Source organism: Hydra vulgaris, chromosome 09 (genome assembly GCF_038396675.1).
Source record: "Hydra vulgaris chromosome 09, alternate assembly HydraT2T_AEP".
NCBI classification, from domain to species: Eukaryota; Metazoa; Cnidaria; class Hydrozoa; order Anthoathecata; family Hydridae; genus Hydra; species Hydra vulgaris.
In genome coordinates this window covers 12,131,686-12,144,659 of record NC_088928.1, presented here as the reverse complement: position 1 = coordinate 12,144,659, position 12,974 = coordinate 12,131,686, and the positions used below count along the sequence as shown (strand labels likewise).

The following is a 12,974-nucleotide window of genomic DNA, read 5'->3' as shown; positions in this document are numbered from 1 at the left end:
GATATAGGTGGAAAATACTACATGTTATAGCTCTTAAATGCCACATATTTTAATCCAAATGGTATAAAAGTAGTCAATACTAGACAAATGAAAGTCCGAATGCTTCTATGATAATTTTTAAAATTCTTTTAATTTAAAAATTACTTAAATAGTAATTTAAAATTAATCATCGAAGCTTTCAGAGAGGCTTAACTTAATCTGGTATTTACTACTTTATCCCGTTTGGTATTCAAAACGTGTAGCATTTTTGATCTTTTACATGTGATGTTTTCCACCTATAACCTATGTGGGATTTACCTTAAACTATTATGACGAAATTTTATAAAATTAAAAAACGTGTTGCAAAATGAATTTTTTTAAAAATAAATGCTATTAATCAATACATCCAAAACGAATATTAAAAATATTATTTTTTCTTTTGCGATTTACACGCCGTTTTTTGTCAATTGAATTAATTAAATCGCTTCGGCTTGTATAATACCAAGGTTTTTAGTATCTTCTAACTTTCTTCAAACATTTTCTAAAAAAAAAAAATATAAATACAAATATATATAAATATATATATATAGAAAGAGAGAGAGACAGAGAGAGAGAGAGAGAGAGAGAGAGAGAGAGAGAGAGAGAGAGAGAGAGAGAGAGAGAGAGAAAGCAATTTTAATAAGGAACCTTATTAGTCGAGCAATTTTAATTATTAGCCAGTTTGAAGTCATTAATGACTACAATATTTCACAAATAATTATTTCATAATTTATTACTTACAATGACTAACGTATTATTGAACACATATTATGCGTAATGAGCTTGAACCCATAAGGAGAATCCTGAAAAAAAGTGATCAATAAGGATAAGTAGTTAAACAAAAAAACAAAAACAAAAATGTAAAAACCTACTTTTTCAATGATGTAGACTTCTATAATAACAGGCCTTGACATCGCGCAAAATGCCGTAAAAACTGAAGGCCGATTAAACTTTCACTTTTACTTATATTGATATATTTTTATATTAGGTAGGGTGTAATGTTTTCTAATAATAATCTCTAGTAAAAACGGAAATATAAAAAGAAAACCAAAAAATTGTTAAAAGATAATCATGCTTTTCGTATTTCAAATTTCATTAAGAATATTTATGTAATATTAAATAGTATCAATAACAAGCAGAACCATAACAAAGTATATATCTATATATTAGAAAGATAACTGTATTTTTAATTTTTTTTGCTAAAAATGGTAACAATAAAAATCACCAACAATAAAAAACACCAACAAAAGTTGATTCAAGCAAAAAAAAAAGTTTTATCAATATATCTCAACAGGGTTAAAGTCCTTATACTTGGCAACTTGTAGTCAATACACAAACAACCATATAAACTTCGTCGTATAGCAAAATACTCATATGCTCTACATATAATATCTGAAGTATATAAAACTTCACCAACATTAACTTTTCTCATAGCATTAAGGTGTTCGAATAGAATATTTGACAGAAGCGAACTTTCTTTATTTTTTAAAAATCTAACTGCTTCAAATAAAGCTGATTTTGTTTTTATTAACTTTAATTTGTTTACAGCTAAATATGAAATATTACAAATTGTGCCATTATGGTTAGCTACAAATAAATAATCATTGAAAATTACTAAAATAAATAATGGAACACCAAGTTTGTACATTTTTGATTGTATGTGCAAACTTTTTTTATTAAGCTGGAAAACAATAACATTGTTATTATCACTTAACAAAGATTGAATATTGTCAAATATAAGTTCATCCTCTTTAAGAAAATCATTTAACTCATCTGGTAAAATGCTTCGAAAACTGCTTGAAGTTACATTTTTTCTAACTTTACTTGCTGGTGTGGCTAAACAACTAGACGGAATATTTTAAAAACAGATGGTGGGTTTAAAGGTCGTTGCTTCCCATATTTGCTTTTAAAAAGTGCTTCATTTGACCAATGCAGTTGACATAATGCTATATAGTCTGTAACAATAAAACCAGTTCTTGGGATAGCTTCACTACATCTTTTTCTCTCCTCTAGATTCTTCGGGAATTTATAAATTGATGTTTTTGACGTAGTTGAGTATTGATATTTTTGTTGTAGTTGTAATTGATATTGTAGTTGTAGTTGAATAAATTGATATTTTTGTTGTAGTTGAGATAGTTCGACTTGCAAAGAGATACACAGCATTTTAAAGGCATTTTAATTATTAAAAAAACTTATCGTTAGTTTGACAATATTATTACCTTACAATGTTAACGCCTTGAACCTTACAACGTTATCGTCTTGATGTTGGGCGATCTAATTTATAAACCAATCACATTTTAAAGATTTATTAAAAAAGCGCAAACACAAACTTTCGTCTAATGTTAAAAGATGAAAATGTAAACAAAGTATTAGGAATTGGTCTTCAGTTTAACAACTTTGTTGCGCGATGTCAAGGCCTTTTATTATAGAAGGCCGCGGTCACACATAATATAATATTCTGAAACTAATAAACAAACATCTAAATTTCTATAAGTGAATTTATTCTTTGATCATTGCCTTCATATTCTATCTTATTTTCATATCATAATCTATTATGGAATTATTTATATAACATGTCACAACAATATTATTAAATTTGTGATGTTCAAATATCATATGAACATTCTCTAACATGTTCATATGATATTTGAATATAGTTCTTGAGTATATTATCTGCAAAGAATTGACTGATGCAAGTTCTAATGTTGTCAAAAACCAAGCATGCATGCATGGGACACTGCAGTGTCCCACAAAGAAATGCAGGTTTGAAAGTCAAATTTTGTTTTATTAAAAAAAAAAATTAAAATAGGGGGGAGATAGGGAGGTTTCTGTAACTCTTTTTAGGCTCCAAAACTTTTAACTTTATATATACGAAGGTTCATAAAACTTAAGGGACTTACGAAGTACATTGAAGAACAAAAACAGGATATTTACAGAAACTTTTAAATTTTTAATCTGGAGTACCACAGTGTAATTGGGAATAAAGACTCTGGGTCCAGTATTCAAAGTAATACGATCTAAAGTAATATATAAATTAAATAAAATGCTTTAAAATGCATGCAGTTATACATATAACTCCTGATAGTTAACTATATGTATAACTAGTTATACATAAAATTTATTATATAAACTTATTTTTTAAGGTTATGCTTGAACAAATTAGAACCAATTAATTCAAATTCAAGATTTAGTTCAAGTTCAAGTTATTTGTTCATTGTTTTTTCACTATTTTATATTTATTTGTTCAAATTTGTTAACTAGTACTAATTCTTACTACAGTAAGAATATTTATCATTGTTGAATGTGATTTTATTAGTAACTTAATTTTACTATCAACATATTTTGACAACACTCTTTACATTTTAAATGATGACAGCTTTACTTTTCTATTGATGTTAAATTTATTACGTTTCAATAACTCAGATTGAATTTTAACTGAATTATTGTAAGCTTTGTAAAGGTTTGTTGTATCTCAAATGGTGTTGTAAATAAAGTAAAAATAATATATATATATATATATATATATATATATATATATATATATATATATATATATATATATATATATATATATATATATATATATATATATATATATATATATAGTATTTAGGCTATGGGATCATCCATAAATGATGCCAGTAGATAGAGGGGCAGTGTGAGTTTAACAATAATTGACAATGGGGAGGGGATGTTGAGACCAAAATAATGTCAATTAAAAAATTGAATTAAAAAAAAAAAGTAAAATATTTTATTTTAAAAAAAAGTAAAACCTGCTTGTAAAGTAAAAAATGCTTGCAATGAGCAGGTTTTAGAGGTATTTACAACAACAATGTGGTTTAAAAACTTCTTGCTTTTGTTGCTTAAAACTGTAGAGGATCATAGAAAAAACAATTTAAATTCAGAAATTAGCTTGCTTATCTGAAAGAACAATTTATGTTTTTTTTTTTTTACTTTTAGTACTGTTGAGAATAAATGTATAATTGAACCCAAAAAGAATTGATGGTATATGCATTTTTTATATTATATTAACAATTCAGATATACCATCATAATACGATAACAAAAACTGACATCATTTTCAATGGGAGATGGCAAAAAATTGACTGAGTTTGATAAAGGGTGAAGTTGTTCAATAAACCGGGTCATCATCTGACATCATTATGCATAGATGACCCTACGAATTAGGTAAAATAAGCAATCAATTTGCCATATTTCTCTTTAGAAAGTGTAAGAAAAAAGCATTGTTATGCTGAGAACCTACCTATTGAGCAAGCTTTGACCACCTATTTTATAAATTTGAGAGACAGAAGTAGAAGTGCGAATCGCAAAAGAACTAATAACAATGCTCTAAATTGATTTTAACTTTGTAGACTAACATTAATATAGTATTTAGTAATAATAAATGAAGTTTACATGATTTTTATAATTTGTATTTATTTCCACTAATTATTAGTTGTCAGTCTCCATTTTATAAAATGAATTAAAAAACTATTTATTTATAGTACAATAATAATACATAAATACTAGTTTCCTAATGCTATTATCATCACAATGTTAATGGTATTCGTTTTAAAGTGAAATTTTGTATCAATTTTATTGTTTTAATGTTATATATATATATATATATATATATATATATATATATATATATATATATATATAATGTATATATATATATATATATATATATATATATATATATTATATATATATATATATAAATATGTATATATATATATATATATATATATATATATATATATATATATATATATATATATATATATATATATATATATTATTTTTACTTTATTTACAACACCATTTGATATACAACGAACCCCTACAAAGCTTACAATAATTCAGTTAAAATTCATTCTGAGTTATTGAAACGTAATAAATTTAACATCAATAGAAAAGTAAAGCTGTCATCATTTAAAGTATAAAGGGTGTTGTCAAAATATGTTGATAGTAAAATTAAGTTACTAATAAAATCACGTTCAACAATGATAAATATTCTTACTGTAGTAAAATATAGTACTAACTGATAAATTTGAACAAATAAATATAAAATTAACAAAAACAATGAATAAATAAGAACATTAGCTTGAACTTTAACTAAATCTTGAATTTGAATTAATTGGTACTAATTTGTTCAAGCATAACCTTAAAAAATAAGTTTTTATAACAAATTATATGTATAACTTGTTATCCATATAGTTAACTATCAGGAGTTATATGTATAACTATATGCATTTTAAAGCATATTATTTTATTTAAACATTACTTAGATCATATTACTTTGAAAACTGAACCCAGAGGCTTTATTCTCAATAACACTGTGGTACTCCAGTGTTATTGAGAATAAAGCCTCTGGGTTCAGTTTTCTGTGGTTCTGTGGTACTGTGGGACATTGCAGTGTCCCATGCATGCAAGATTGGTTTTTGACAACATTTCAACTTGCATCAGTTAATTGTTTGCAAATAATTTACTCAAGATCTATATTCAAATAACTATTATATTATCCTAATAATACGTCTATTTGCACAAATCTTAATCTTATTTCTATAAAGAAAGATAAAAATTATTCGTGGTACTTACATACTTGCTTGCCATTCTCTTTATTCATATAAAATATTTTCACACAATATAAACGTAACGCAATGCAATGTTGATTTAAAATTATTTTTTTTAGTTTCCAGCTTTTAAATTAATTCCCATGCAAATCCCACAGGAAACCCACGTGGGATTTCCCATGTGTGTAAATACCATATGGTTCCCACATGTAACCCATGTGGGATTACCCACATGGGTTTCAGGTGACAAATTTCCATACGGATACCACATGGGAAAATCCGTCCCACATAAATCCCATCAATCCCACACGGAACCCACGCGGAACCCATGTGGGACGCGGTTTTATTTTTCACTGGGATGCTTTATGAGCTCTTTAGCCCTAACAGTACATTTTTTTTGAAAATACTAAAGTGTAGTCTTAAAGAGTATGAATTTGGGTAACTTAAAAATTTGCATTCATTTACTAAAAAAAATTCTTAGGGCCTTTCCGGGCCCTCAAAAAAAAAAAATTGCGTTTACTTACCCCGTGGTGGGGCCACGAGGTAAGTTGGTGCAAACTATAAAAATGATTATTAATGTTCTATTAAGTGCAAAATTAATAGAAACATTTTTACTATTAATTTTGGCAACAATTCTATCCAAAAATTTAATATTACTTTTAGCTGGTACCAAATATTAGTCCGCCAGTAGCCCACTTTTTATCTGTGAAAAAAAAAAATTTTTAATTTTAATTTTTTATTTTTTTGTAAAAATAAATTTTTTCAATGTTGTTAAAAATTTAAAAAAAAAAAAAAACTAGTTTTATAAAAATATATATTTTTTTCCATAGTAAATGCTATGAGCCAACTTACCCCGTGAAAATTTTGCTAACTTACCCCGAAAACCTTTTTTCCAATAAACAGTCTATAGATTCTGAAAAACGACAACTTTCAAAAAAAATCTGACTGGATATAGTAAACCAATTGTGACTGGAACTTTTACAATAATTTTTTTTTCATACGACTAACTATTTTCTTTGTAAAGTAAAAAGGAAGCGATGCGTGAGACGAGGCGTAAGCCTCAATTTGTTTGAGAAAAGCTCTTTTTTTTAAGAAAAAGATTAAAAACAATGAAATTAAAACTGAAGTAAAATCATTATTTCATTAAAAGTTCCAAAAAAAATCATAGAAGTTCCAAACTTCCACAGATTCAAAATAAACATGGTCTAATCTCATAAGTCATAACCCATCAATCATCGCCATTGTCACTAGAACTAGTGCTACTATTAGGATCCTCGAGGGAATTATCCATGAAATTCAACTCAACCTCTTCTTCTTTACTGTCCCCCTCGGCACGTGGAAAACCCTCTTCATATCATCAGTAGGAATTTTTTTTTACCAAAAGGAAATGTATATGTTTCAGTAGTAGAAATAAAAAAATAAAAAAAATTATTTAAATTAATATCCTATACCTTTGTTTTTCTTCTTTCTCTTCTTTGTATGTTGAGATACTTCACCTTCTTCGACTTCAAGAGGGTCATCAAGAGCTATATTATCATCAAGATCTTCATAGCTTCCACCTCAGGATCTTGAAGCTCTGGGATCCATTCATCACCAGAGTCTACCTCATCCAAACAAAGGAGATCTTCAATTATTTCCTCTTTTAATTCACTGTGTTTCATTTTCAAATTGGATATAATGTAAACCAAATCATTGAGTTTCGCTTGCTTCAAGCGATTTCTTCTCTTTACATGCACCTATTCATTAAAATTTTAAAACTCAGTAACACAAAAATCGAAAACATATAAAAACCAAAATAATTATATTATTACTTGATTGAAGGAGATCCAATTACGTTCACATTTAAAAGCACTGCAAGTCAAGCTCAAGATTCTAATGGCAAATTTTGCTAGTTCAGGCGTTTGATCTCTAAAAGCTCTCCACCAATCCGCTGAAAATAGTAATGATATTTTGTTAAATTGACAGAAGAAAAAAATAGTTGAGAGGTGATCCCATATCGGGTCCATCCTCTGGTTTATCAAAAAATAAAATAAAAGATATTATTGCTAACATACTGAAAAATAGTGGAAACACACACCTGGACTTCTCTTCTTTCTCGTTCTTACTGCATTTTCCCATTCAAATAAACCTTGTGCATTTCAAAAAGAATCAATCCGCAAATCCACTTTCTTCCTTTCTTCTGAATCAGCGATCAATCGCTCCATGCAAGAATAAAGTTCCAATTTAATCTCATGATAAGTAGAGAATAAAAGTTCATATTGGAAATGAGGATTTAGAAAGTATGCAGCAGCATGCAAATGCGTTTGAAGCTGACGATCCCACTAACTATCCACAATATCCCACACAATCTGATACTTTGCAACATCATTATTTAGATTTTGAGCAATTTTTTTTTTACTCTGTCCATAGCTTCGTAAGTAAATTCCATTGGTGGATACTTCTCGGAATCCACTATTCGAAGAACTATAACCAAGGACTTTGTTGTGTCGAGCACATAAGCAACACCAGGCCAAAACGACTTGCTTTTTAGAATTATGTTGCGCACATTTTTCCACAATGATCGAGATACATAAGCACTGGTTTTTCACTTTTTTGATATAAAAAAGGATACCATTCCTTGCTCCAAACAAGCTTTACAAAGTAAGAAATGCAGTGGCAAATTGAGTAACAGCAGGTTTCACCAAATCTCCACCAGTAAAATTTCTTACCAAAGCTAAAACCCATGCATGATCATGGATAAAATTTATTATTTACTTGGCTTTGATGAACACAGAAGCATGGAGGAGTAACTTAAGGATGTCCTCCAACATTAAGTCAATGCAATGTGCTGCACATTATTTCCAATACAAATTTTTCTTTTTCTCCATCAACATTTGCTCTGCTGCTTTATAAGCCGAGGCATTGTCTTTTATCACTTGGATAACATTCTTTTCTCCAACTTCCTCAACGCCTTCATCAAGCAATCTAAAAAGCAGCTGTGCATCTTTTACTTAATCCGATGCATTAATAGACTTTAAAAAGTAAGCAGCTTTCGGGTTATTAACTAAAATATTTATCAATTTACGCCCCTTTGTGTTAGTCTAACCGTCAAACATAATACTACAACTGATCTCAATCCATTGAAGGTTTCGCTTCATCATCAATGGCAGAAATAGCATTTTTCTCTTCTTTTAAAATCCATGTTTGCAACTCATGCATAGTTGGGGGTTTAAATCCCCTTCCAAATCCACATACATCATTCATCATGGCCCAATATGAAGGGCTTGTTGCTACATTGAACGGTATTGAATTCTGATAGAAGAAACTTCCAGCAGACCTACAAATCCGTCTTTTTTCGTTTTTCTTCCAACTCTTGTTCAAGGTAACTTGGTGCATTTGATGATCTGTGGAACATTCAGCACTACAGCTACCAATATTTGCATGTTGTATAAAAAAATCAATGGGTCCATGAACTTGTTTGTTTAACTTGACTGCATTTGAGCCTATTGGTGCTATTTGTAATTGTGAATCGCCTTCAGTAGCAAATGGCTTTTGCATTCCCACTCGACAAACCTCCTCCATTTCTTCGGATGCTCTTCTTTTACCCTAGGTCTTTTTCAGCATACCCAGTGAAAAATAAAACCGCGTCCCACATGGGTTCCGCGTGGGTTCCGTGTGGGATTGATGGGATTTACATGGGACGGATTTTCCCATGTGGTATTCGTATGGAAATTTGTCACCTTAAACCCATGTGGGTAATCCAACATGGGTTACATGTGGGAACCATAGTGTATTTACACACATGGGAAATCCCACGTGGGTTTCCTCTGGGATTTGCATGGGAATTAATTTGAAAGCTGGAAACTAAAAAAAAAAAAATTTTTTTTTTAAATCGACATTGCATTGCGTTACGTTTATATTGTGTGACTTACGAACTACATTGAGGAACAAAAACAGGATATTTACAGAAACTTTTCAATTTTTAATTTGGAGTACCACAGTGTTATTGGGAATAAAGCCTCTGGGTCCAGTTTTCAAAGTAATATGATCTAAAGTACTGTTTAAATAAAATAATATGCTTTAAAATGCATATAGTTATACATATAACTCCTGATAGTTAACTATATGTATAACTAGTTATACATATAATTTGTTATAAAAACTTATTTTTTAAGGTTATTCTTAAACAAATTAGTACCAATTAATTCAAATTCAAGATTTAGTTATTGTTCAAGTTAAAGTTCTTATTTATTCATTGTTTTTGTTAATTTTATATTTATTTGTTCAAATTTATCAGTTAGTACTATTTTTTACTACAATAAGAATGTTTATCATTGTTGAACGTGATTTTATTAGTATCTTAATTTTATTTTCAACATATTTTGACAACACCCTTTATATTTTAAATGATGACAGCTTTACTTTTTTATTGGTGTTAAATTTATTACGTTTCAATAACTCAGATTGAATCTTAACTGAATTATTGTAAGCTTTGTAGGAATTTGTTGTATATCAAATGGTGTTGTAAATAAAGTAAAAATAATATATATATATATATATATATATATATATATATATATATTATATATATATATATATATATATATATATATATATATGTATATATAAATAATATAATTCATTTTATAAAATAGAGACTTACAACTGATAATTAATGAAAATAAATACAAATTATAAAAATCATGTAAACTTCATTTATTATTTCTAAATACTATATTAATGTTAGTCTACAAAGTTAAAATCAATTTAGAGCATTGTTATTAGTTCTTTTGCAATTCGCACTTTCACTTCTGTCTCTCAAATTTATAAAATAGGTGGTCAAAGCTTGCTCAATAGGTAGGTTCTCAGCATAACAATGCTTTTTTCTTACACTTAAAGAGAAATATGGCAAATTGATTACTTATTTTACCTAAATCATAGGGTCATCTATGCATAATGATGTCAGATGATGACCCGTTTATTGAACACCTTCACCCTTTATCAAATTCGGTCAATTTTTTGCCATCTCCCATTGAAAATGATGTCAGTTTTTGTTATCATATTATGATGGTATATCTGAATTGTTAATATAATATAAAAAATGCATATACCATCAATTTTTTTCTGGTTCAATTATACATTTATTCTCAACAGTACTAAAAGTAAAAAAAAAAAAACATAAATTGTTCTTTCAGATAAGCAAGCTAATTTCTGAATTTAAATAGTTTTTTCTTAGAATCCCGTACAGTTTTAAGCAACAAAAGCAAGAAGTTTTCAGACCACATTTTTGGTGTAAATACCTCTAAAACCTGCTCATAGCTAGCATGAATTGTTTTACTGTTTTTTTAAAATAAAATGTTACTTTTTTTTTAATTCAATTTTTTAATTGACATTATTTTGGTCTCAACATCCCCTCCCCATTGTCAATTATTGTTAAACTCACACTACCCCTCTATCTACTGGCATCATTTATGGATGATCCCATAGCCTAAATACTATATATATATATATATAATATATATATATATATATATATATATATATATATATATATATATATATATATATATATATTATTTTTACTTTATTTACAACACCATTTGATATACAACAAACCCTTACAAAGCTGAGTTATTGAAATGTAATAAATTTAACATCAATTGAAAAGTAAAGCTGCCATCATTTAAAATGTAAAGGATGTTGTCAAAATATGTTGAAAGTAAAATTAAGTTACTAATATAATCACGTTCAACAATGATAAATATTGTTACTGTAGTAAGAATTAGTATTAGTTAACAAATTTGAGCAAATAAATATAAAATAGTGAAAAAACAATGAACAAATAAGAACTTGAACTAAATCTTGAATTTGAATTAATTGGTACTAATTTGTTCAAGCATAACCTTAAAAAATAAGTTTATATAATAAATTTTATGTATAACTAGTTATACATATAATTAACTATCAGGAGTTATATGTATAACTGCATGCATTTTAAAGCATTTTATTTAATTTATATATTACTTTAGATTATATTACTTTGAATACTGGACCCAGAGGCTTTATTCCCAATTACACTGTGGGACTCCAGATTAAAAATTGAAAAGTTTCTGTAAATATCCTGTTTTTGTGTTTCAATGTACTTCGTAAGTCATTAAGTTTTATGAACCTTACTATATATAAAGTTAAAGGTTTTGGAGCCTAAAAACAGTTACAGAAACCTCCCTATCTCCCCCCTATTTTAATTGTTTTTTTGTAATTAAGAAAATTTGACTTTCAAACCAGCATTTCTTTGTGGGACACTGCAGTGCCCATGCATGCATGCTTGGTTTTTGACAACATTTGAACTTGCATCAGTCAATTGTTTGCAGATAATATACTCAAGAACTATATTCAAATATCATATGAACATGTTAGAGAATGTTCATATGATAATTGAACATCACAAATTTAATAATATTGTTGTGGTATGTAATATAAATAATACCATAATAGATTATGATATGAAAATAAGATAGGATATGAAGGCAATGATTAAAGAATAAAGTTACTTATAGAAATTTAGATGTATGTTTATTAGTTTCAGAATATTATATTATGTGTGACCACAGCTTTCTATAATAACAGGCCTTGACATCGCGCAACAAAGTTGTTAAACTGAAGGCCAATTCCTAATATTGTGTTTACATTTTCATCTTTTAACATTAGACGAAAGTTTGTGTTCACGCTTTTTTAATAAATCTTTAAAATTTGATAGGTTTATAAATTAGATAGTGCAACTTCAAGATGATAACGTTGTAAGGTTCAAGGCGTTACATTGTAAGGTAATAATATTGTCAAACTAACGGTAAGTTTTTTTAATAATTAAAATGCCTTTAAAATGCTGTGTTTTTTTAAAGGCATTTTGCTTATTAAAAAAACTTGTGTTTAAAAGGCTCTTTGCAAGTCGAACTATCTCAACTACAACAAAAATATCAATTTATAAATTCCCGAAGAATCTAGGGGAGAGAAAAAGATGTAGTGAAGCTATCCCAAGAACTGGTTTTATTGTTAGACTATACAGCAGTATGTCAACATCATTGGCCAAATGAAGCACCTTTTGAAAGCAAATATGGGAAGCATCGACCTTTAAACCCACCATCTGTTTTTAAAAATATTCTGCCTAGTTGTTTAGCCACACCAGCAAGTAAAGTTAGAAAAACTGTAACTTCAAGCGGTTTTCGAAGCATTTTACCAGATGAGTTAAATGATTTTCTAAAAGAGGATGAACTTATATTTGACGATATTCAATCTTTGTTAAGTGATAATAACGATGTTATTGTTTTCCAGCTTAATAAAAAAAGTTTACACATACACTAAAAAATGTACAAACTTGGTGTTCCATTATTTATTTTAGTAA

At 28.0% G+C, this 12,974-nt stretch overlaps 1 long non-coding RNA gene across 1 annotated transcript; it reads right to left on the bottom strand.

The window, feature by feature from the left end:
* Window positions 1–337: 337 nt before the first annotated feature.
* LOC136084566 (uncharacterized) lies at window positions 338–5,920 on the bottom strand. Its single transcript, XR_010640640.1, has 3 exons — window positions 5,622–5,920; window positions 760–821; window positions 338–520 (listed from the first exon to the last, which is right to left on the bottom strand). It is a non-coding gene; the product is annotated as an uncharacterized LOC136084566 (long non-coding RNA).
* Window positions 5,921–12,974: the final 7,054 nt, after the last annotated feature.